We start from the raw sequence: 26,694 nt of genomic DNA on the forward strand, positions 1-26,694 counted from the left end.
CATATAGTGTATTATATACTCAGAATACCATACAGAGATATTATGTAACCATTTGGTGAAACTTTGTGCAACAACATTACTATGCTTGGGGACCACACACACGCACACACACAAAGATGTTCCATGTTTTATTGTCACACATACATGTATGTGTGTGTGTACATTAGTATCTCTATTTACTAGTATGTATGGGTAAGTTTACAGATGCATAGACCAAACAATGCACAAGCACTCACAGATGCACAGAAAGATGGTAACTGACTACTAAAAAAAAATTACACAGATGGTAATAAAATTGAAAACCATTTATGCTTTGTTATCTACCCAATTAACAGAACAACAGAACATGAACACTGACAACAACAGTAAAAGTACATATGTGCACACACGAGGGTGTATGTGTGTATGTGTATTTTAAAATTTTGCTACAGTAATACTTTTAAACTGGTGTCAGAACTCAATATACAACTGTTTCAGAATAAAGAATCAGCTGAGTACTCTAATTCTTCTCCTCCCCTTCATTGTTCTCTTTTTCGCCCTCTAACTCCCTCACTATTCCTCCTTGACTCTCTCGTTGCTCACACGTGATCAGCGGCTATCTTTCTTTCTTCTCCTTGCCTTACAAGAGACAATGCACATTTTTGCCTGTCTCCTGTCAAAGCTCGTTTCTTCAGCATTCACCACTTCACCTCATTATGACTTAACAGCCCTTACTATTTGTTTTTACTGTTTTGTTCTTACTATCTCCGATGATAGAATATCCCTTACTCTGGGATATCCCAGAAACAGCTGTAAAACTTTGAATCTTTTTTCCAAAAGTAATAATGTATATGACTTCAGATATTTACCTTGCCTTAATGTTTGTATATACATACACACATGTACACACTTATATATAAATGTATTTACTTAAGTAACATGTAAAGAACAAAAATGCTGACACACTTGCAGAAGCACATTAAAGGCAACACTACACACAACACACACATGCATACACCAATACATATCAAAATAAGAAATGACAGCTATGGGGGAAATTTTTTCCAAAGGACCACTTGTGTGATAAAAAGCTTTGACAAAGCAATTAACAAATTGATTGATTAATACAATGCACACACACATCTTTCTTCTTAGGTGTCACTTATAACTGAGTATGATTTAGTAGTTAGAAAGAATATTCTTCAAATATAATAAAGAAACTTGATTAATGATGCTTTTATCTTGACTGGAAATATTGCAGAATATTGGTTTCAAATTTTGGCACAAGGCTAGCAATTTGGGGGTGGGGGAAAGTCGATTACATCAACCCCAGTACTCAACTAGTATATATTTTATCAACCCCAAATGGATGAAAGGCAAAGTCCACCTTGTCAAAATTTGAACTCAGAACACAGAGACGGACAAAATGCCACTTACCATTTAGCTGGTGTACTAATTCTTCTGCTAGCTTGCTGCCTTTATATTGCAGAATACTGATTTCAAATTTTGGCACAAGGCTAGCAATTTTAGAGCAGAGGATAAGTCGATTACATTAACCCCAGTGTTCAACTGGTATTTATTTTATCGACTCCAACAGGATGAAAGGCAAAGTTGACCTTGGGGAAATTTGAACTTAGAATGTAAAGATGGACAAGATGCTGCTGTCTGTTCACTGCCTTTATATTGCAGAATATTGATGGGAGAATTAGTAAAATAGATCTTGCTCAAGCCTTTTCTATCTTTCTTCTTGTTTCATCTTAATGACTCTACAACTTTTACTTCTTTCTTTATAGCTCATTGTCTAGTTAGTTAGTGTCTTCTCCATGCAGTTGCAACTAGTCCACCTGCTTTATTTACTTGTTGTTTACCGAAATCCTTACAACAGAGTTTTGGGTACCATATTTTAGCTAACTGTAAAGCTCAATCTTAGGGGATTCCAGTATCCTCCTCACAGATTATGCATTACACTCAATGCAGTGGCAATTCCGTAAGGAGAGATTTAATGTTAGGCATATTGGTAATCTGCAAGACCTTCTGGTTGGAGATGTGGTTATGTCAAGAAACCTTCTTTGTAAATGGCAGCCAATGTAATTCACTGCTCAACTTTTTCATGTGTCAGTGATACAGAATATAGGTCTTAGTGCAATACAATAGACAAAATTACTGCTCAGTACAGTTTAATGCCTCATTGTTTCCTCAGTCTATCACTGTGCTTTTTGGAAGAAACCATATTTTATTTCTTTATCGCCCACAAGGGGCTGAACATAGAGGGGACAAACAACGATAGACAAAGGGATTAAGTCGATTACATCAACCCCAGTGCGTAACTGGTACTTAATTTATCGACCCCGAAAGGATGAAAGGCAAAGTCGACCTCGGTGGAATTTGAACTCTGAACGTAACGGAAGACGAAATATCGTTAAGCATTTCACCCAGCATGCTAACGTTTCTGCCAGCTCGCCTATGGAAGAGACCATATCTGAATGCATGTAGTGCTTCACCTCAGTATCTATGCTGCTATGATCACAGATCATACTATCCAAACATAGAGAGGTTATTGCCAATGGGATAGTAGATGAGATAAACTGAACAATCCACTATCCACTCTTGTGGGCATGTGCTCTCCACTAATGATCTCACTCATCATCCTTTCGCAAATAATGAAATGGTGCTGGAGAAAGTGTAGCCGAACAGATGCTATTGTGTTAGTCACAGATGACAGCAGCTGCAGAATTACTTTTCAGAAAGCTGGAAGATATTTGTCACAGTCAGATCATACATAGTGTATAGTTGAAGCAGGTGTTGTCTATTTTCCTAAATGGCTTAAACCTCAATCCCTTGTTTGGTAGTCCCTTCTCATTCTTGCATTAAAACAGCTGGGGACAAACAACTTATTGGTTGTTGGCATGATATCCAGATATTAGCCTAGTGAATTATAGAAATTATCTTTCTTATTCATTTGTCAACATTGTAACTTTGCAACAAAATCAGTTACACCTAGATTTCCAGTCAGTGCTAATCTCACCTTCAGTAACCTATCAGATATAGCAACAGGAAGCGGCATAAGTTGGTTGACAATACTATTTGTGATGGCCCAGCTACTGTCTTCCTTTCCTGCCTAGAAGAGGTTGTAGTTTTACTCTCATAACTCTTCCTACCTTCCCAAGTGAGTTCCTGACAAAAGGGTGGTGTCTAACCCATGGTGCATTAATCTCCTATCAATCATCACAGTTTTTCATTTGGACACTGGCTACATCCAACATCATTCTGATATTCCATAAACCCAAAATCAATTTGATTTGTTTCCTACTTTCTGTATTCTACTACAGAAATAGCAAACCCACTGGGTATGGTGTCCTAGTCAGGTTAAGTTCAATGGACTATTTTTTCCCCTACTCCACTTTTTCTTTTATATTGGGATGTCTCTGGATTGGGGCAGAAATCATAATACCTAATTAGAGTTGCCAAGTTAACTGAGCATGATCTTGGGAAGCTGCCACTCATGACCATGATCATTGGCAGCTGACCTCTAAATGCCATTCCACCACTCACCATTCACGGACATCTATTGCAGAACATGTCTACAAAAGGAACATGTGTGTGTTGTGGTTTGGTCATTTGTGTTGCTGAGATCATATCATTCATTGCTGGGCCTTTTTTGTTGGAAAAAAAACTGCATGTAGAATAACTGAAGCAAATGCATGAGCATTGCTGGATATGATGACATTTGGTGTTGGCTTTTACAATGGAAAATATTAATAAGGACTGGGAGGACAAGGACATTGTGTGGATCTTCAGAATTGGTCTGTCTGCGCATAAGTCCAAAGCTGTCTACTCAAGTGCCAGAGGTCGTCTGCCTGGCATGAGGTGATGCATGTGAATCAGTTGTCCACTCTCAACATTCTGCATGGTGAATTTGGTGTCAATTGCTTTATATGGGGCGACAAGATGGCCAATTCTAGAACATCAGAGAAGCTATATCACTCCACAGCTTCACACTAATTACTCAATTTATTGATCAATCATGAGAAACTGCGGTAGTTTACACGTGGTGCTTGAGTATCTAACGGTTATGGCTCGAATCTCCGCTACACGTGCATGCATACTTACATATAAAGGAATACAAAATAGTTTAGTGGGTTATTCATACGTATGAATGTAAAGAAACATCTAAGTACAACACAGGAATTAATTCATTTTCCCAGTGAGCGCATAAAATACTTATAACGAATATGCACACACACACACATTTTATGCATTCACTGGGAATAAAAATATCTATTAAAATTAGATTAATCATTAGAGACAAATACTCACACATTTAAATACACGCATATACACACACACTTTCACTCCATCATGAAACTTAAGGAGGCAGTTAAATTTCTTCTGTTAATTTCTCTCTATTTTGTTATTTGGGATTTGAACACACGAAGCGTGCGATTAACATCGTAACACTTAAAATATTACACTGAACTTCAAAAGGAGCGGAAACTGTGCCTGTCTCACATCAAAACGAATTAGTGAATTACATATTGAAATCTATGCATTAAATTAACATTTTTTAGAATGAATTGGAAATGATTTTACAACATTCGTTATTTAGTACTCATGCTGTCAGAATTGGAAAGGCTTTTTTTTTTCTTTTTATGAAATTTGAAACTTTTCCCCACCTAATTACTGTACAATTTAACCAGCTAATAAAGTAATATTCAACGTATTGTATCTCTTTTCTTATTTTCAGTACTCTCTTTTTTAATTATTATTATATTAATGCGTTCAAATAACTTCCGAGACTACAAAGATTTTATAAGGGTATCTGTTCCTTCTCACCCCATAGACGTTGCCGTTATTTAGAAAATTTATTCTGCGTGTGGTAGGGTATGCATATGTATGTATGTGTGTATGTGTTTGAATCTTACTCCGATATAAATCGGTAAAAATCCGCAGCACTCTTCAAATGAATCCTTTCCGATATTTATTCTCAACCAAATTTCAGAGACCCCCAATGTCAATGTCACTATCATAAATGCATTGAAACAAATTAGTCCATTTGAAACCTGTAACCAACGACGCTATTATACACTAATAGTAATCCAAAATTAAAAAAATAGGTAAAATATGTGTGTGCGTGTATCTTGTTTGTCAGCTGAAGATGTCGGTCATAAAACCCGCATCCAGACTATTTATAGAGACGTTCACAGCACTTGCCAGTATATTAGACCGTTTTATTATAGAATGTCTGCGGCACACGCACGCACGCACACACAGACACAGGCACGCACGCGCGCGCACTCACACTGTTCCTTTCACACGTTTCAGATAATCTATAATAGCACTACACTCGAATCAGTCCCATAACAAGACCACCCGATAAAACAGGCCGACACATACACACGAACACAAAACACACGCACACACAAGGCAGACAGAGACACTCACTAATTAGATTATGTAGCCGTCATCATATAGACTTCTGAATGCCTGTGTACAACCACTGTTTTAAGAACATTTGTAAGTGTAACCTTTACCGCCAGACAAACCAAGCCTCTTTAACTGCTTTTTTAGTTTTCTATGTCACAGCTGATCGGCGGATATCTTAGCACTACGTAGACTGCTCTCTCTGCTTCCTCTCACTATCTTTTCTGGTATTCTTCTTCTCTACCTTCTTTCATTTTATGTGTTACTTTCTTTTTATCTTTATTTTCGTCTCTTCTGGTATATCGCTATTTCTCCCATGCCTCTCTTATATTTTACACACGCTGAACGAAACAGAGAGAGATAGATAGAGAGAGAGAGCCTTTTACCAGATTGAAACGGGAGCACACACGCACATCTAATCACTTGTATTTCCTTTCTTGCTCCAGTCGATTTTTTTCTTGAAAGCGTCCACTAACTACCCCGTTACATACATAATAGACACAGCAGAAACTTCTAGAAATAGGATTCTGGATTGCCTGGAAATAGAAACTTGACATACTTTATTATTCATCTTATTTTAGTTCATTTTTGGGGTTTTTTTTTATGAGAACCACCTGAACCAGATTACAGATCCCCTTCCCATGTCGTTTTTATATAAAGTAATTTTTAGATGAAATCCTACAAATAAATTGATACTTAGCAAGTTGTCTTGTAGTTTAACCGCAAAAATAAAAAGAAATGAATTTTAAAAAATAATCTTTGTCAGCGAATAAATCCGAAATGGAAAAGAAAGCTAAACAGGCGCAGCCGTGACAGTACGGTAAGAAGCTTGCTTCCTAACCACATAGTTCTGGTTTTAGTCCCACAGCATGGAACGTTAGGCAAGTGTCTTCTACTATTGCCTCAAGCTGACCAAATTCCAGTGAGTGGATTTGGTGGATGGAAACAGAATGAAGCACGTCGTCGTATATATATATAAAACAAGTTATTGGAGCAAATTTGGCTTACAACTGTTTCCAGTAGTCATTATAGGTACATTACTGATAGGTGATGTATAACCGTCAGTAAATCATAAATCCGAAAGAAAAATACAGGTCACCGGCCATTAGGGTCTGAAGAAACACTGTAAAGCTAGGTGCTTTATGGACGTGGAACCCAGGGTAACCCCATAGACCGGCGTTAACTATCTTTATCAAATATATATGTGTGTGTGTGTGTTTGTGTGCGTGCGTGCGTGTATATTATCTTTCTGTTGAAGAGCGTAGGCTCGAAACGTTAAAGACTTGTTTTATTTATATTTCCTGAGTGCCATACTAATACAATTGTTTGTTTGTATTCCACCTGCCTTCGTCTTTTGTCTATTTTCATAAAGCTTCCCGTTATATATATATATTATATATATATATATATATATATATATATATATATAATATATATATATATATATATATATAAAGTTAATCCAAACATGAAAACACAAAGAGAAAACACAACAATGTGAGGACGTGGAACAAGTATAGTGTTATTGGACGCTCGGGAAAGGAAAGAAAGAAGGATTTAATGTTTCGAGCAGAGCTCTTCGTCAGAAACATAGGAAAAGGAAAGATCCAAGGAAGGGAAGACGGAGGGAAAAAAATCGCCAATGATACACACGCGGTCACATTTTGAATATATATATATATATATATGTATGTAAGTATGTATGCTTAATTAAAAAATACACATTAAGTACAGGACATCACCTACAACTGAAAATTACGTAAATATACGAGAGAAAAGTTTAGAACAAAATGTCAAAAGAAGATAACTTGCTCATCAGTTGTCAACTATTTATTACTACCCATTTCGTGCTTTTAAGGACAAGATAGGAATAAGACAGCAGCATCCAGAAATTTTAAAAATATAAAATTTGTGGAGTGTTAGGGCTCTGTTTTCTGTCTTTCTCTCTATCTCTCTATAAATCTCTATATTTTCCTTTTCTCCCTCTCCCTCTTTGTCTTTCACTCCTTACTATCTTTTGTTCCTTCTCCCTTCTCTTCACTACTTTTGTTTCTTTCCCTCATCCTCTCTCTCATCCCCTCTCTTGTCTCCTTTCTACTCTGTCTGTTGGTCACGTGATTATAGGCCTTTTTCGCTGCCTCTGTCTTTTTTGGATGTGACATCTAACTAGTTGGACTCATTTCCCTTTTCTCTCCTGTCGACACATTTTTTTCCCTCTTCTACTATTTTCTTCTCTTTATTCTATATCCTTTCAAAATTTCTCCCAGGCATTACCCATTACAATTCGTCTTGGCCTAACACCCCTTACTGTTTGTCTTTGTCGATTGTTTACTCTGTATGTCCACAATTTTTATATTTTTAAAATTTCTGGATACTGCTGTCTTATGAAGGAAGAATTCCTATCTTATCATTAAAAACATCAGATAGGTAGTTAATAAACAGTCAACAACTGATGAGCGAGTTATCTTCTTTTGGTATTTTGTTCTGTACTTTTCTCTCATGTGTTTATGTATTGTTCCCTCGTTGGTGATGTTCGATACTTAATGTGTATTTTTTATTTATTATAATTGAACCCACGCAGCTTTGTCCACAGGCACATAAAACGCATCACCCAAACGTCGCTGATGCTAGTGCCACATGACTGGCTCCCATGCCAGTGGCATTAAATAGCACTACCTGAATGTGATCAATGCCAGGGCCGCCTGACTGGCTCCTGTGCCAGTGACATGTAAAAAGTACTCACTACACTCTCAGAATGATTGGAGCCTGGTACAGCCACTGGCTCTCTAGACCTCAGTAGAGCCGTTCAACCCATGCCAGCATGGAAAACGGACGTAAAATTATGATGATGATGATATATATATATATATCTTACCAACCACATGGTTCTGAGTTCAGTCCCACTGCATGGCACCTTCTGAGTGAATTTGGTAGACAGAAACTAAAAGAAGCCTGTCGTATATATATATATATATATATATATGTTTGTGTGTCTGTGTTTGCCCAACATCGCTTGACAACTGATGCATTTACATCTCTGTAGCTTAGCAGTTCAGCAAAAAAGACTGATAGAATAAGTTCTAGGCTTACAAAGAATAAGTCCTGGGGTCGATTTGCTTGACTAAAGATGGTGCTCCAGCATGGCCACAGCCAAATGACAAACAAGTAAAAGAGTAAAAGAATATATGTTTATATCTATGTGTGTGTCCTTGTGTCTGTGTTTGTCCCCCTCTCAACCACTTGACAACCACTGTCAGTGTGTTTGAATCTTTGTATCTTAGTGGTTCAGCAAAAGACACCAATAGAATAAGTACTAGGCTTAAAAAAATAAGTCTTGTGGGCCAATTTGTTCAACTAATCCCCTCCCCTCATTGTTCAAGGTGGTACCCCAGCATGACCATAGTGAAATAACTGAAAGAAGTAAAAAAATAAAAGATAACAGTCTGCATATATTAGAAATAATAGTAATATGAAGTCTGCAGATTAGGTACAGTGTCAATTCGTGTAAGTATAATTAGCTTGGTGATAACCTCTCTAATTTGTAAAATATTCAGCTGATTTGACATGTCATTCATTGTTCATTGTTGAACAAAAGCCCTAGACTTCTAGATATAATGTAACTAAATGCTTGAGGATTGTGATAACCAACAAAATATTCAACATGCCAGTTATTATAATAGTCAAGTTTTGACCATCTCTCCTATTCAGTGCAAGCCCTACTGGTATTCAGATTATCGACTGTTGCAGAAATAAAAGGCTAAGGCGACCTTGGCAGAGGATTCATTTTTCCATTGCCGTTGGCTGTTTTTAAACTACTCAATCTGTTCTCATCAATTATCCAGTCTAGTCTTGCCTTTCAGAGAGCACTCTCATATATGTTGTTGGTTTTAGCTGTAGGTGGTGTTAGATGTTCTTTTTCTGCCCACTGAATGAGGTTAAATAAGAGCATTAGACCATGAGGGAAACTAGTTAGTTTTTCTAGCAAGAAAACTGTTATGGAAAGGGCATGGGAAGAATTTAGTTCTTTGGGTAAGGGAGAAAATATACTTTCAATAAATTATATATATAAAAAAAATATATATATATAACAAGAACAGTTCCTGGAGACCGACTCAATCAACTGCTTTGGAATTGGTGATAAGAAGAAAAGGGATATGATGTGGATTCCAAGCATTGCAACACTATGTGTGTATACATACATACATACATATATATATACATATATTTATATGTGCATGTGTGTGCGTGTATACACATACATATTCCATACATATGGATAAATACACATACACATATGTATGAATATAAGTATGTTTAGACATATATATATATATAAAGCCCTTATTGTTGGTTTCCTTGTCCTGTCTTTTACTGTTTTTATTCTTTATTTGTATTGTTATTTTTCTTCATTTGTATTGTTTTTACGTCCTGTTCTTGTCACTTTTTTTACCCCTCTGCAAAAAAATTTTATTTAATTCATTTTGCGGGAAGGACTGCTTCGGCTGGATCGTGTTCTGCCCTTACCTTCGAAACATGCATTGAGTCGAAACAGGGGCAGCTGAAGAAGGGGAATGTTCCTTGTATTGTTTGTCTTGTATTCTGTTTTTTCGTAGTTAAAAAAAGTCCCCTTCCTTGTTTGATTTTTATGTTTTTGTTTCTCGTTGTGTTCTACATTTATTTGTGGTGTCCTGTACTCATATATGCATGTATATATACATATAGATGTAGGTATGTACATATATGTATGTATGCATATGTTTCATTTATTAAATTATATATATATATATATATATATATATATATATATATATATACTCTGCTTCACCACTGTACATCTTCAAAGTTGCAAAATATGAAGTTGTCTCCATTCTGTCTACTCCAACAAAGTGACCACTTCTGACCATGCTTATTTCCTTTCTCTTTAAACATTATATTCCATGCTTCTAGGGGTGGGGACATAGAGAAACTAGAGGAAGTCTATGAATTAAAGCCCTAGACTCCCTGGGTAAATTCATTTGAATAAAAGAATTCTTTGGTAATGAAAATGTTGGAAAACACTAAACTAGTCATATTATTATTATCATCCCCTCCCCAAAATAGCTGCCCTTGTGGCAAAATTTGAAACTATTATTATTATTATATTATTATTATTATTATTATTATTATTATTATTATTATTATTATTATTATTATTATTATTATTATTAAGGTGGCAAGCTGGCAGAATTGGTAGCATGCCAGGCAATATGCTTAGCGGCATTTCCTCTCTCCTTATGCTCTGAGTTCAAATGCCGCCAAGGTTGACTTTGCTTTTCATCCTCTCAGGGTTGATAAAATAAAAACCAGTTGAACACTGAGGTCCATGTAATTGACTTATTCCATCCCCTGTAATTACTGGCCTTGTGCCAAAATTTGAAATCATTATTATTATTATTACTATGTTTTTTCCTTCTTTCTTCAAATTTTCTTCCGTTTCTCGCCGAGTGTTTTCCATACACCTAGGGCAGAGAAGGGCATTTTATGCATTCCCAGATTACATGTGCAAATTCACAGATAAAATATGTATTTAAAAATTAATAAATAAATAAATTCATGGATGGATGTTATTTTCACAGCGATAGTGCTCTTCTCAGTACATAAGCCGTTCCAGTTAATATGATTTTTTGCACTTCCTGTAGGGATGGTAAGCCTGGAATCATTTTCAAATAGGTTTCAGTACCTTTTTTTATCATTCTCAAGTCGCCTTGAGATGCCACATTTTTTCAATTTCTATTAGCAGGTCTTTATATTTACTAATCTTGTCAAATTCTTTCGCCGCTATATTGTGATCACAGGGAATACTCATGTCAATTAATAAACACATCCTTTTTGTCTGATCTTTTATAATAATATCTGGTTTATTAGCTTTTATAGTCTTGTCGGTCTGCATGGGGAAGTCCCATAGAATCGACACATTTTCTCCCTCAGTTACAGCTTCAGGATGATGTTTATACCATTTGTCAGCGGTTTTGATTATTATTATTATTATTATTATTATTATTATTAGTAGTAGTAGTAGTAGTAGTAGCAGCAGCAGCAGCAGCAGTGGTATAAAATGGCAAATTGGCAGAATCATTGTATGTTGGGCAAAATGCTTACTGGCATTTTGTCTTTCTTTACATTCTGAGTTCAAATTCTGGGGAGGTCAACTTTGCTTTTCATTTTTTTGGGGGTCAATAAAATAAGTACCAGTTGCACACTGGGGTTGATGTAATTGACTTACTCCCTCCCTCAAAACTGCTGGCAAAATATGAAATCATTATTATTATAATTGTGCCAGAATTTGAAACTATCATTATTATTATGATTATCATTGAACTGGCAGAATCATTAGCACGCTGGGCAAGAATGCTTAGCAATATTTTATTCAGCTTTACATTCTGAGTTCAAATTCTGCTTCTTATCCTTTTGGTGTCAATGATATAAATATCAATTGAGCACAGGGGTCAAAATAATTGACTAACCTCCTCCCCCAGAATTTCAGGCCTTGTGCCTATGGTAGAAAGGATTATTATTAGTAGTTTTTATTTCTGGTAAATCAGTTTCTCTTTATATTGTATCACACTTTAATACATCTAAAGAAAACTAACTTTTTGATACCCTCAATAAGGTGCATATAAAAGAGATTTTCAATAAGCACTTATTGGAATTTTCAGTTGGATATAACATGTGTTACATACTGTCATATGTTCCTTAATCAAAAAAATTCTGTCTGAGATAGTGATAGTTTATCGAAATTCCTTTTTCTCAGTAGCTATCCATTTAACAACCTCTTTTTAATCACTTCGTTTTTTTTACGAGTTTTTTTATCCTCATTATTATTATTTTTTTTCTTTTTATATACCAATCAATACTTTGATGTGCTGTTTTATTTCCCAGGCCTGTAATATTCTATCTATTTCAATATTATATTAGAAATTCCATTGTCATCTTTTTTAAATGCAACAGTTATAATTACAATTTAGTGTGTGCTCATTATGGATTTTAACCTGGATCAATATCTTGATACAATTGGTATTAATTTCATTATAATTTTTGTGATCCTAATTGAGAAGTTCTAGTCAGTTTGTATTAGAGAATGGAGTGTATTCCTTATTTAAAATGCAAAGATTATGCATTTGTTCTATTATTAAGAGCAATATCTGATATATTCTGATCAACTTTAGCTGTTATTGAACAGCTTTAGTTCTAAACTCAAAAATATCGATTTCTTGAATGTAATACTGCCCACATATTGTTGAGGGAAAACAAAATGGTGTGATATTCATGAATTTCTCTCGAGTATTAATAATGAAAATTAAAGGAATAAACTGGAACTATCATCAAAAACTAGTTTATAGACTGAGCTGTTCAAATGTTTATTTTCCCTTCTATTATATTGGTTTCAAATTTTGGCACAAGGCCAGCAATTTTGGGGAGGTGATTAAGTTGATTACATCAACACCAGTGCTCAACTGGTGCTTATTTTATTGATCCTGAAAGGATGAAAAGCAAGAATCAACCCTTGTGGAATTTGAACTCAGAAAGTGAAGACAAACAAAATACTGCTAAGCATTTTGTCTGGTGTGCTAGCAATTCTGCTAGTTTGTCATCTTATCCTTCTAACATATTAAATATGTTATACTGAATGTTACACATTTATGAGGTCAAGGCATGAGGACATTTTTGTAGGAAAGAGTTTATTGTTGATTGAATCACTGGTACTTATTTTAGTGATTCTGGTAAAAAGAATCAAGTGATCCATTGAGCTTTGTTCCGAATGTAGAGGAAATGAAAAACAAAAAGTAAACACTTTAAGGTATTCAGTTCTGTCATGCTGTTTCAGTTTCTCACTATGAATGCTGACCTCTTGACTGGTTGTCTGATATTCTAGCCTCAAATGCCAGTAATTAACGTAACATTTAGCTAGGCACCAGCAAAATGTTATTTTACTTTTTTTTAAAGGGATGTGTAAATGGAAATTGTGATGTTCATTTGTAACCCACAGTTATTACTTAATTCTTTTATGACTTATTTCCAACGTAAGTTGTTTGGATTAAATTTGAAAATAATCAAGAATTTTGAGGATTTAATAAAATAATGAATTTACTATAATTATCACTGACAAAAATAATTTTTATATAGAAAAAATTATCTAACTAGTGTTTGGAACAATTTAACAAAAGGCTTTTACATAAATTGCTAAGGATTTATTTAAAGTGTGAAGGTTTTTAACACTTTTGTTTGCATATTTCTGTTGAAATACATTGCCTTTGTTTCAAATAGTTTTAGAATAAAGAAATTAATCATATATCTTTGTCATTATTAAGCTGGTTCAAGGCAGCAAACTGGCTGAGACAATAGCACACAGAAGTAAATGCTTAGCGGCATTTTGTCTGTCTTTACATTCTGAGTTCACATTCTGTCAAAGTTTGACTTTGCTTATCATCTTTTCGAGGTCGATAAAATAAGTACCAGCTGAGCACTTACCCCATCCTCTGGAATTTCAGGCCTTGTGTCTATAAGAGAAAGGATTATCAAGGTGGTGTAAAGTGGCAAGCTGGCAGAATCGTTAGCATACTGGGTGAAATGCTTAGTGGCATTTCATCTGTTTACATTCTGAGTTTAAATGCTGCAGATGTCAAAATTTTTTTTTTATCCTGTCAGGGTTGATAAAATAAGGACCCGTTGAGGGCTGGAGTTGATGCAGTCAACTTGCACTCTCCCCTGAAATTACTGGCCCTGTGTCAAAATTTGAAACTATTATTAAGCTGGTGTTTGGAAAATAGATTAGCACAAAAGTTCAATGGAAGATTTTAGTTCAGATCATTCTGGAAAACCAAGTTTGTATCATGGAATAAAGGGTGGATTGGCATCAAAAGAGTTTAACCAGTTGATTGGTTTCTTTCAAGGAAGCAGGGGTGGTGTCAAGTTGATTGGTATCAAGAGGGTTAAGTGAAATAGTTTCAAAAAGAATTGAGACCTGCAAGCTCAACTTGCAGAAACTTCACTATGATTCTTGTCTTTAAACTGAATAACGCTAACTTTTACTTTAATGAATGAGTTAGAGGTGAAGAAGAAACGGTGTCCATGATCTTTGCAGGCCATCACACACTATTGAAATTGATGTGGCCATTATCTAGCCTGAACATCTGTAGGTCAATGTGCACCGGATAAAACATTGGGGAGAAGGAACTGAAGGTCTGGTTTAAGCACTTTCAACAGAGTGCACTTTGTTAAAGAATCAGGTTGTGGTAATGTAAAACTGGGTAAAATATTAGGCTCCTACCATACTATCTATATTATTAATCATATTAGTTATACACAAATGTTAGAAGATTTTTTAAGGCTGACTGAGATGCAATGATGAACAGACAGGGCTAAAGTGGTCTACTTTTTCTCCAGTGTAATTGAAGTTATTATCATTTATCTCTAGTTGATCCCTTGTGATAGTCACAACCGATATATTTCTACTAGACTGTCCCAGGTTGATTGTTAATTCTAGCTCAAATGTCTGTCATACTTTTGAAAGTCAGCTGATACAAAGCAGATAGTTTAGAGACATGTTTAGAGACTGTAAAAATTCATATCTACATGAAAAATAGTAGAGTTAAATTAGTGTTAAGATGTTTAATACAGGAAAAACTAGCAAGAGATAAATATATGGTGAGGTAAAGATGTAATTAGTCAATGCCTAGTATTATTTGCATTGTTTTATGTAGTATAAGAAGTAATACTGCTCATGTTTCACTCATTTTATGACCTCATTAAGAAAGCATGCCTTCACTGTGCTTGCCAAAGAAATGATGAAAGTGTTGTTATTGTTGATGTTATCTGCTTTTCCATACTGACATGGGTTCTCTGGGTCAGTACAGATTGAGTTGGTTATTCAGTTCTAATTTGAAGCTACTGCACTCATAGATAGGTTGGGGATATCTGTATATTGTATTTATGACAGGCGTTTCCTATCTTTAGAGAGTATACATGTTATACATGTTAACCCTTTCGTTACCGTATTTATTTTGATATGCTCTTAGTTTCTTTGAATTATTTTAAATATAACAAAGAATTTAGTAAAATAACTTAGTTATCATTAAGCTAGTGTTAGGAACATAACTTGTGACTAATGTTCGGTGGAAAATTTTAATTCAAAACTTATGAAAGCAAAATATTTGTACTACAGATCCAGAACCGGTTTCAGCTGAGTTGGTAATGAAAGGGTTAAAGAGCATACTTTGCAGAATATACATGTTTATCATAGCACTAGTATAAGAGTTGTCTGGTTCCCAGCAAGACCAAAGGGTCTTCTCCAACCAATGTTGTCTCCCTTCATTTGTTCACCAGTGTCAGCACCAGTGCCTGAAAGTGGCTTGGTCCCCGGCAGATAGAAAAGAGATTGAAACATCACTGTGTAAAAATGAACAATATCCTGTGTTGGTTGGTGTGGGTAAACATAGTATTTACAAACATCATTACTTTTCAAGCAACTAGCTTCTATCACATTCTTAAATAAGTTTTCCCCCACCCCTCTTTGCTCAGAATTAAAATCTTGTAATAATCAACTTGGCTTTCCATCCCTCTGGAATTGATAAAATGAATACCAGTGATAAACTAGGTTTAATTATATTAACTATACTCTTCACTCATTACAAATTTTAACTTTGGTACAAGAACCAAAGTTAGAAATTATTATCATCCTCATCATCATTGTTATTTTTATCACAACTATCAACATCATGATCATCATGATCATATTCATGATCATCATGATCATCATCACCACCACCTTTATATTTCCTCCCTTTAGATTTGATAAAATAAAGTACATGTCAAGTACTATGGTTAATAGTATTGACTAAGCCTTCCTTTCAAAATTATTGGTCTTATCAGAAAACCCCTCAAAATGCTTTGTGGTATTTTGTCTGTCTTAATGTTTTGATTTCAAATTTTGCTGAGGTTGACTTTGCTCTTCTAAATAGCCCCTTCCCCAAAATTCACTCCTTACATTTTTAGTAGAAATCATTATTATTATTATTATTATCATTATTATTATCACCACGTAAAAGCACCATCCGTTCGTGTCCGTTGCCAGCATCGCCTGGCCCTGTGCCGGTGACACGTAAAAGCACCATCCATTCGTGGCCGTTCGCCAGCTCTGTCTGGCACCTGTGCAGGTGGCACGTAAAAAACACCCACTACACTCGCGGAGTGGTTGGCGTTAGGAAGGGCATCCAGCCGTAGAAACACTGCCAGATCTGACTGGGCCTGACGAAGCCTTCCAGCTTCACAGACCCCAGTTGACCCGTCCAACCCATGCTAGCATGGAAAGCGGACGCTAAACGATGATGATGATGATGATGATTATTATTATTATTAAGGCAACGAGCTGGCAGAATTATTACCACACTGGGAAAAATGCTTAGTAGCATTTTGTCCACCTTGATGTTCTGAGTTCAAATTCCGTTGAGGGTGATTTTTCCACTTATCCTTTCAGGGGTGAAACACTGGCGTCTGTAAATTAAGTTACCAGTTGATGGTAATCAACTAGTCCTTTCCCTCAAAATTTCAGACCTTATGCCTATGGTAGAAAGGTAAGTCAACCTCAGCAGCATTTGAACTAAGAATGTTAAAAAAACAGAAGAAATGCCTACAAGCATTTTGTCTGATGCAGTAATGATACTGCCAGCTTGCCATCCCTTAAAAATTTGGTTTGATAATCCTCTACCATAGGCAAAATGCCAGAGCATTTGGGAGGAGAGGACTAGTTGATTATGTCAACCTGAGTGTTCAACTGGTACATTATTTTATTGATCTGAAAGGAGACAAAGCAAAGTCAACCTTGGCAGCATTTGAACTCTGAATGTAAAACTAGGAGAAATACACCTAAGCATTTTGTTCTGTGCTGTAATGATACTACCAGCTTGCCACCTTAAACATCAAAGTTATTTCACTGAATCCTTCATAAATTTCAAAATTAATTGGAACAAAGAGAGTGTATTTTGAAAGAAATGCAGAAATTCTTGTTGTCATTGTTATCATTACCATCATCATCATCATTTAATGCCTGTTTTCCATGCTGGGCTGGGTTGGACAGGTTGATAGGAACTGGCAATCCCAAAAGCCAAACCAGGTTCCATAGTCTGTTTTGGCTTAATTTTTACAGCTGCATGACCTTCCTAATACTAATCCTTTACTGAGTGTACTGGGTATTTTTTACATGACACCATCACCAGGGCATTTTACGTGGCACCACCACCAATGCTTTTTACATGGCACCATCACCAATGCCCTTCATGGGCAAGCATTACCAAGGTGATTTTAGAATATCAATTCTGTTGTGGTGGGCCAGTCATCTTGAATATAACAATGTGCCATATATCTTGGTCCTTTGTCATCATAAGGCTAAAAGTGAAAAAAAAATGTCACTGGAGTTAGAAATGGCAGTGCCAAATTAAGTACTTTGTATTTAGTTAAATCCCTTTCTGCTATGAGTCCAACTGTTCTTCTTTCTCCTTAAGATCCCCTCTCCCTATGGAAGCTGGATCACTGGCAACTTTTCTCTCCTGTTCTTGAGTCGAGGTTGTCCTATCCCAGCTCTTGTTGGTTTTGAATTATCATCAATGCTTCTGTAACATTGTCTGTTTTGTTTTCTCTCTAGGTTGGAATATTAACCTTAGACAATGCCATGTCAACATCTGGTAAGAGGTAGTCTATATTAGCCTGGCCTTTATCCTTTGATCAGTCCAGCATAGGGATAAGAAGCTTGCATTCCACTGGTATAGATCTCAGAGTCACTGGGAAACAAGCTACCACACTATAACAAGGACTGGATCTTGTGGTAGGAGTTCAAATTTTACCAAGGTCTAATATACTTTTGGCCCTCCAGATTGACATTATAAACACCAGTCATAGACTGGAGTCAAATACATCAGTTTCAATCCTCACCTGCCAAAATTTACGCCTTTGTGTCTAAGTCGGAAATCATTATTAAAGATTTAATTAGTGTAATTAGTGATATTAGAGTGTGTATATCAATTATATATATATATCATGGATAATTATATCATAAATAAAATATTATTTATTGGTTAGTATACACCCACATGTATAAATTAATGCATAGACCTATACTCACACACACAAATTAATGCATTAACATACATACATACAAACACATATACATGCACAAAAGTATGCATACATGCACACACACATACATACAAACATATATACATACATACATATATACATGAATACATAAATACTTACATACAAGCATGCATATGTAAATACGTACATACATACTTACATATATACATACACACACATACATACATTCATACATATACATACATGCATTCATACATACATACATACATACATACATACATACACAAAAGCATACACATAGGCTTCACACACTAATTCTATTGGGTATTGTTCTCAGGAGACAGTGAGAAAAATGTTTCAGAAATATTTGGTGAGCATGTGTGTAAGAGTCAATGTAAGTGTATGTGTATCCTTATGTACTAACATATGTATGTGTGCACCTATTTTGTGTGCACATGTTAGTATGTGTTTAAGTATCTGCATGTGTATGTATGCACCTATTCTGTGTCGGGACGTATGTGTATGTTTTGTGAGCATGTATGTGTGTGTGTGTGTGTGTGTGTGCATGTATTTTCTTTTATTTCTTTTACTTGTTTCAGTCATTTGACTGTGCCCATGCTGGGGCACTACCATTAGTCAAACAAATCGACCCCAGGTCTTATTCTTTGTAAGCCCAGTACTTACTCTGTCAGTCTCTTCTGCAGAACAGCTAAGTTACAAGTATGTAAACATGCCAACATCGGTTATCAAGTGATGGTGGGGGAACTAACACAGACAGACAAATACATACATACATACATACATACATATATATGTATATATATATATATATATATATATCATGTGATCACGTGACCGACCAGACCATCAGATGTTGTTACACATCGCTGGTCACAATGCTTTCGCATTGTTTTAGCCTTCGAATGACGCCACCCCGCTGGCTAAGCGAGCAGGCCATATATATACATGAAAGGCTTCTTTCAGTTTCCATCCCAAGGCTTTGGTCAGCCCAAGGATATAGTAGAAGACACTTGTCTAAGGTGCCACACAGTGGAACTGAACCCGGAACCATGTGGTTAGGAAGCAAGCTTCTTACCACACAGCCACACCACCACCTAAGCCACTCCTGCTTATGTATTTGCATGGCTGTGTGTGCAACTATTTTGTGTCTGTGTGTATATGTGCTTATACTTTGCATGTATGTGTGCATCTATTTCGCATCTTGTGTGTCTAATGAGCTCACTTGTTTGCATGGGTATAGGTGCACCTACTTTGCATCTGTTTTGTGCCTGTGTATATGTGTCTTTGTGCGTACAGGTATGTGAGTAGATACATTAAGTTTTGAGTGTGTATACATGTGTCAGTGTGTTTGCATACATATTCATTTCCCTACTTTGTTTGAGTTTGTATGGTTGTAATTATGCATTTATACACACACACATGTCCACACACACACACACACACACACACACACACACACAAACACACACACACATACATACATATATATGTATATATATGTGTGTGTGTGTGTGTGTATATCCTCATATATATATGCACATACACAGACGTATATATGTGTATATATATATATATATATATATATATTATATTGCAGGCATAGTTATATCTTAATATATGGCCTGTCTAAAAGTGAAATTGTTAAATAATACACTTCACTTAAATACCCATAGACACACACAGACAGACACACAGACACACAGACACACACACACACATACACACAGATATACATGTTCACATACACACACACACACACGTGTACACATGAAAGCTGGGTTGGGGAAGAGAGGAAGGTTATGGGTGGAGTGGTGGATGGTGAGAATGACTGAACCTTAGCTAATGGCCTGCAGAGAAATTCTAGTAAAAAACTGATGTCAACAGTTGTGATAACCAGACTTAATCTAATGCTTTAATCTCTGCCTTTAAGCCATATATTTTATGCTATTACAAATATTTCATTTTGTTTTTTTGTTTTGTTTTTTTTTGTCACTGTAGCCATTATTAGTGCAGTTACTTGTCTTTTGTACTGTACTCATTGTCTCTGAGTCTAAGTGGCTAATAAAGAAATAATAATAATAATAATAATAATAATAATAATAATAATAATAGGAATGATAGCAAAAGGGGCTGATTCCTACCTAGCTCAGATACCAGGAAACCCCAAAATGGCTGAAATTCAAAAGCTAGTGTTCATAGGAACTGCCCATATCCTACGTAAAATACTGTCCATGTAATCTCAAATTTTAAAACAAACTCGTAATTCTCTTATGTGTTCTTAAACATTCTCTAGAACAAATACTATGTTCAAAATCAAATATATGACACCCTAGGCATAACATCACCATCAACTTCTAACTTGTTGTTTCTTGAGGTCTCTGGGTGAGACTTGGAGTCAACTTGTACAAATACAAAGCAAAAGACAAACATATAATAATAATAATAATAATAATAATAATAATAATAATAATAATAATAATAATAATAATAACAACAACAAGAATAAGAATAAGAATAATGATAATAATGATCATAATAATAGTAGTAGTAGTAGTAGTAGTAGTAGTAGTAACAATCCTTTATGCTATAGGCACAAGGCTTGAAATTTGAGGGAAGGGGGGTTAAGTCGATTAAATCGACCCCAGTACTCAACAGGTACATATTTTTATTGACCCTGAAAGGATGAAAGGCAAAGTTGACCTTGGAATTTGAAATAGTAATAATAACCATAAACCTTTCTACTAAAGGCATAAGGCCTGAAATAATGGGGTGGAGGGTAGTCAATTATATTGACCCCAGTACATAACTGATACTTATTTCATCAACCCGAAAGGATGAAAGACAAAGTTGACCTTAGCGGAATTTGAACTCAGAATGTAAAGATGGACAAGTTGATAATGGGGTCGATGTAATCAATTATACCCCTCCACCACCACCACCACCATCATAATCATCATCATCATCGTTTAACATCCGCCTTCCATGCTGGCATGGGTTGGATTGTTTGACTGAGGGATGGCAAGCCAGAAGGCTGTACCATGCTCCAATCTGATCTGGCAAGGTTTTAAGTGCTGGATGCCCTTCCTAATGCCAACCATTCCGAGAGTGTAGTGGGTGCTTTTTATGTGCCACCCACATGGGGGTCACTCAAGCGGTACTGGCATCAACCATGTTTGAATGGTGCTTTTTACATGTCACCAGCACGGTAATATTTCTCTATGGTCAGGTATGTTTCCATGGAAGATTAGGAATGAAAAACTCTGGTTTTAGAACAGTGATGCACTGTTTCAAGAGGAAGTGATACAAACATACACTTAAATTTATGCATGCACACACATACACACACATGAATCCCACTCCCACAAATACAGATATTCTTTTTATTCTTTTATTCTTGTTTCATTCATTTGACTGTGGCCATGCTGGAGCACTGCCTCGAAGAGTTTTTTAGTCAGACAAATCAACCCCAGGACTTATTTTTTTCTTTTTTTAAAGCCTAGTACCTATTCTATTGGTCTTTTTTGCCAAATTGCTAAGTTACAGGGATGTAAACACACCAACATCAGTTGTCAAGCAGTGATGGAGAGGGGGGAGACAAGCACAGACACAAAGACACACACATGTATATATATACATATACAACGGGCTTCTTTCAGTTTTCATGCACCACATCCACTCATGAGGCTTTAGATCCTTTTCTTCTTTTTCTTCTTCTTCTTCTTCTTCTTCTTCTTCTTCTTCTTCTTCTTCTTCTTCTTCTCCTTCTTCTCCTTCTCCTCCTCTCCACCTCCTCTCCTCCTCCTCCTCCTCCTCTCCCCTCCTCTTCCTCTCCTCCTCCTCCTCTCTCCTCTTCTTCTTCTTCTTCTTCTTCTTCTTCTTCTTCTTCTTCTTCTTCTTCTTCTTCTTCTTCTTCTTCTTCTTCTTCTTCTTCTTCTTCTCTCCTCTTCTTTTCCACAGTTCTTTAAAATCTCCTAACATCAAATAGTTGTAGGCCAGTAGCATTTTATTTGACTTCTGTTTCTTTTCCTTTTCTGGAATTGGGTTCTTTTGTCTGCTTGTTTTGTTGTGTTTACCTGTTTCTAGCAAGAGTTTAAGAATGGATTTCACTAATTCAGATAGATTAAAAGGGATGAATTGTAGAGGCAATAAAAAATATATTTTTTTTTAGTGCTGTTCTACTTTGTTTTTGCACTAACAGAATACTCTCTACGAATGACAAGTCAAACTTGTATAGAAGCAAAAAATTGAACATGTTCCATCTTAAGTAATGTAATAAAGTGCTCAACTTAATTACATGACTTGTATATTGTAATACAAAGCTGTGAATTCATTTATTTATATACTAATTATTCAAATTCTACATCTACTTCTCCAGCTACCATCAGTGGCAATAGCTTTCCTTGGAGTTTTTATTATCTTTCAAATTATTGCCAAATACCTTTTCTTTTACTGCTAACCCACTCAACAATAACATTAAGAGAGGATAGTGGTTTATTCCGGTGCTTCTCGAACATTTTCAGAAAAAAGATTGTCCCCTTTCTTTTACTAACACACTCTAAACTCCTGCCCCAATTGCACATCAGCAAAATTAAATGTGCAACTAAAAACTGTTGTCAAAAGGTTGATTATCATTAAAAGATTACTTGTACATCATCATCATCATCATCATCATTCTCATCGCTGTCATCGTCATCGTCGACATCATCATCATCATCATCATCAACATTTAACGTTCATTTTCCGTGCTGGCATTGATTAGACAGTTTGACAGGAACTGACAAGGTCAAGGGCCACACCAGGATTCCATAGTCTGTTTTAGTTTGGTTATTACAGCTGGATGCCCTTTCTAACACCAACCACTTTACAGAGTGTACTGGGTGCTTTTTACATGGCACCATCACCAGTGCTTTTAATGTAGCACCAGTATCAATGCTTTATATGTGGCACCAGCACCCAGACCAATGCTTTTTATGTACCTTGGTTTTAAGATCTCAATTCTGTTGTGGTGGGTGGGTTTTATACATTTTATCAATATAAAATGCAATATTAAAACAACATTTGTACGTAAGATAAGAATTGAAATAGTTTTGAAAATTAGGGCAATTAAAAGACGTGCCTGTTACTGCACCAACCACCCCTTTTTCCTCAGTACTTATATAAAATTGTCCACTACTCCCTACACAAAGGTTGGTTACCATCCAGTTTGGAAAGCACTTATTTGTTCTAAAACATGCTAATGTTTCACATCTACTCATTCAAAGCATTGTATATTTACTTAGTGATTGTATCATCAATACTTCAGTAAGTATGGGAAACTCTTTGTTGCTGAAGAGACCTAACAAGACCAAAACATTCTCAGAGTTGTCCCTTGTACTTGCCCCTATTTAAGTCATTGAGCTAATGTCTTTTCTTCATTATGATTATATAAAAAAGGAAGAGTGAGGAACAAATCTGAACCCAACGATACACCAGAGTTGATTGAGAGTGAAGCTACTGATTCAGAATATGATAGATGGATTACGCTAGTAGGCAAGATGCGTTCATAGAATTTTTGAATTTCTTTTGGATAAACTTCAATGGTGTGGGAAAGGGAGTTCTGCACTCATTGACTAGTATTCATAAATCAATCTTACCCAGGCTTGCTTGCAGATATTTGTGTAGATGCATCACTAGCATTGACTGATTATATTTAATCTTTCTATAAGATGTAATTTTTCTAAATGGTTATAATTTAATATTTCATTATTGAATTGATAAAAGGTGTTTTTTTTCTAATTTAAATATATATACATATATATATATATATATATATATATATATATATATATATATATATTATATTTGCTGAAATTTGATTTAGTATTTCTAAACTGAATTTTTCCCTGTAAGTTCCCTCATATTATATATATAGTCAGTTAGAGGATGTTAGATCCACATTAGGGATTATATAATCCAAAATATCTCACTGGTTAATCACTATCATGTAAGGAGAAAGTCTTGACGATATGTTGGGGATTATTGTAGTAATACATATAATTAATATTCAAAGAAAGAAAATGGAGAAAAATGGATATATGAATAATTTATTTGTATGATATAAAGATGTTGACATTTTTAATAATAACAATACAAATAAATTATTCATACATCCATTTTTTCTCCATTTTCTTTCTTTCAATATATATATATATCATATCATATATATTAAAAAATATATAGAAGTATAAACAAATGGAACAAATGGAATACACGCACACAGACTGTCACTAAATTCTTTTCAGTTATCATCCAAAGGATCACAGCAATTTTACGCACACACACACACATGATAGAGAGAGATAGAGATAGATAGATTGAGAGAGAGAGAGAGAAAGAAAGAAAGAAAGAGAGAGAGAGAGAGAGAGAGAGTGTGAGAGAGAGAAAATAGAAAAGAAAGAGAACACATTACAACTTATTTAATAATTAGAATTTTCAGAACTCAGGCATTACGTGATGAACAATAGAATAGAATTAAACATTTTAGAAAAAAAAAAATTACACAATAGAAATAAATATGGAAATACTCATTCAGTATTAGGATAGAGTCTATTTCTGTAGATTCAATTTTTTTATTATTTTGTGACCTAATTCATTATCTAGCTTCACTAAAAGAAACAGCAGCAAATACGTTTGTCACCTTGCAGCAGGAACAATGCAACCTGTAATTGGCTACCATTTCAAATGAATAAAGAACATCAGGTGAACTAAGGACCTGTTAATCTCTTTGTTGAAATAAAATGAAAAAAAAAAAAATACCTCCAGATAACTCAGGTGTGTTGTGAAGAAATTAAATTATTTATTGAATATAACACATGCTGACCTGTTTAATGCGAAATATATGATTACAAAGTGCTCAACAAATAGTTAACAAGCTAAAATATTTAGATCACACACACACATACATTAATATATATATATATATATATATATATATATATATATATATATATATATATATATATACTTTCTCAGCAGTAACCAAGATAGGAGGGTCAACTTACATTATGTTCTTTTTCTCTGAAAAATCATAAGTGTTAAATTTTACTCTTTATTCACCTGAAGAAAATAGATTCTTTTGTATCAATAAGGAACATGTCTAAAACAGCTGTAGTGAACCTCAACCCATCTGTGTTACTGTGTGTGTGTATCATCATCATCGTTTAACATCCGTTTTCCATACTGGCATGGTTTAGATGGTTTGACTGAGGTCTGGCGAGTCAACGGCTGCACCAGGCTCCAATCTGATCTGGCAATGTTTCTACAGCTGGATGCCCTTCCTAATGCCAATCACTCCGAGAGTGTAGTGGGTGCTTTTTATGTGCCACCAGCACTGGAGCCAGTCAGGCAGACCTGGCATTGATCACCTTCAGATAGTGCTGTTATATACCACCAGTATGGGGGCCAGTCAGGGGGTACTAGCATCGGCCATGTTCGGATGGTGCTTTTTATGTGCCACTGATACTCCTACTCACCAAGACTTTGGTTTTTGCTACGTTGACCCTAAGGCCCTTCTATTATGTACACACACACAGATATATATATATATATATTAGGGGCATACGGTGGTCTTTCTGGCTGGGGAAGCAATGATCAAAATTTTCTGTCAAATAGACATGTTCATATTATATAGCTATTTTTAAAATTAAAAAAAAAATCACAATTAAAACTTATGTACTTTATTTAAATGTTAATTCAATCCTTCTCTCTTTCTTGTTGAAATTGTTGATAACATCATTGTAGAAGTTATCATTCTTAATGCTTTTTAAAATGGCTTCTTCTATGCCAATTAGAGCTAAACTGCTCAACCTTTCTTGTCCCTGCAAATTTCTTGTATAATTATGAATTCTCCTTAGGTATGAAAAGGAGTGCTTCACTGTAGCACTTGTTGCTGGTAGTATTAATATTAATTTCAAAGCTTTGTTGACAGAGGTAAAGAATACACACACCACCCACTTTTGGCGTAACAAAAACTCTAACCCTAAACACCAGGTGTACATATTCCTTACTTTCGCTGCTTCTTTAACGTGGAACAAAGCTTCATCTAATCCACTACTATGGAGTATGTAAAGTAAATCTTGAACGGATTTTCCTTTTGGTTCAGCCTCT

The 26,694-nt window shown here is 35.4% G+C and overlaps 1 long non-coding RNA gene across 1 annotated transcript; it reads right to left on the minus strand.

The window, feature by feature from the left end:
* Positions 1-4,988: 4,988 nt before the first annotated feature.
* On the minus strand, positions 4,989-26,427 carry LOC118762562. The gene is made up of 4 exons (XR_004998315.1): positions 26,264-26,427; positions 22,800-22,808; positions 10,216-10,219; positions 4,989-4,999 (listed from the first exon to the last, which is right to left on the minus strand). It is a non-coding gene; the product is annotated as an uncharacterized LOC118762562 (long non-coding RNA).
* Between the last annotated feature and the right edge of the window lie 267 nt (positions 26,428-26,694).

Source organism: Octopus sinensis, linkage group LG3 (assembly GCF_006345805.1).
Source record: "Octopus sinensis linkage group LG3, ASM634580v1, whole genome shotgun sequence".
Classification (NCBI taxonomy): domain Eukaryota; kingdom Metazoa; phylum Mollusca; class Cephalopoda; order Octopoda; family Octopodidae; genus Octopus; species Octopus sinensis.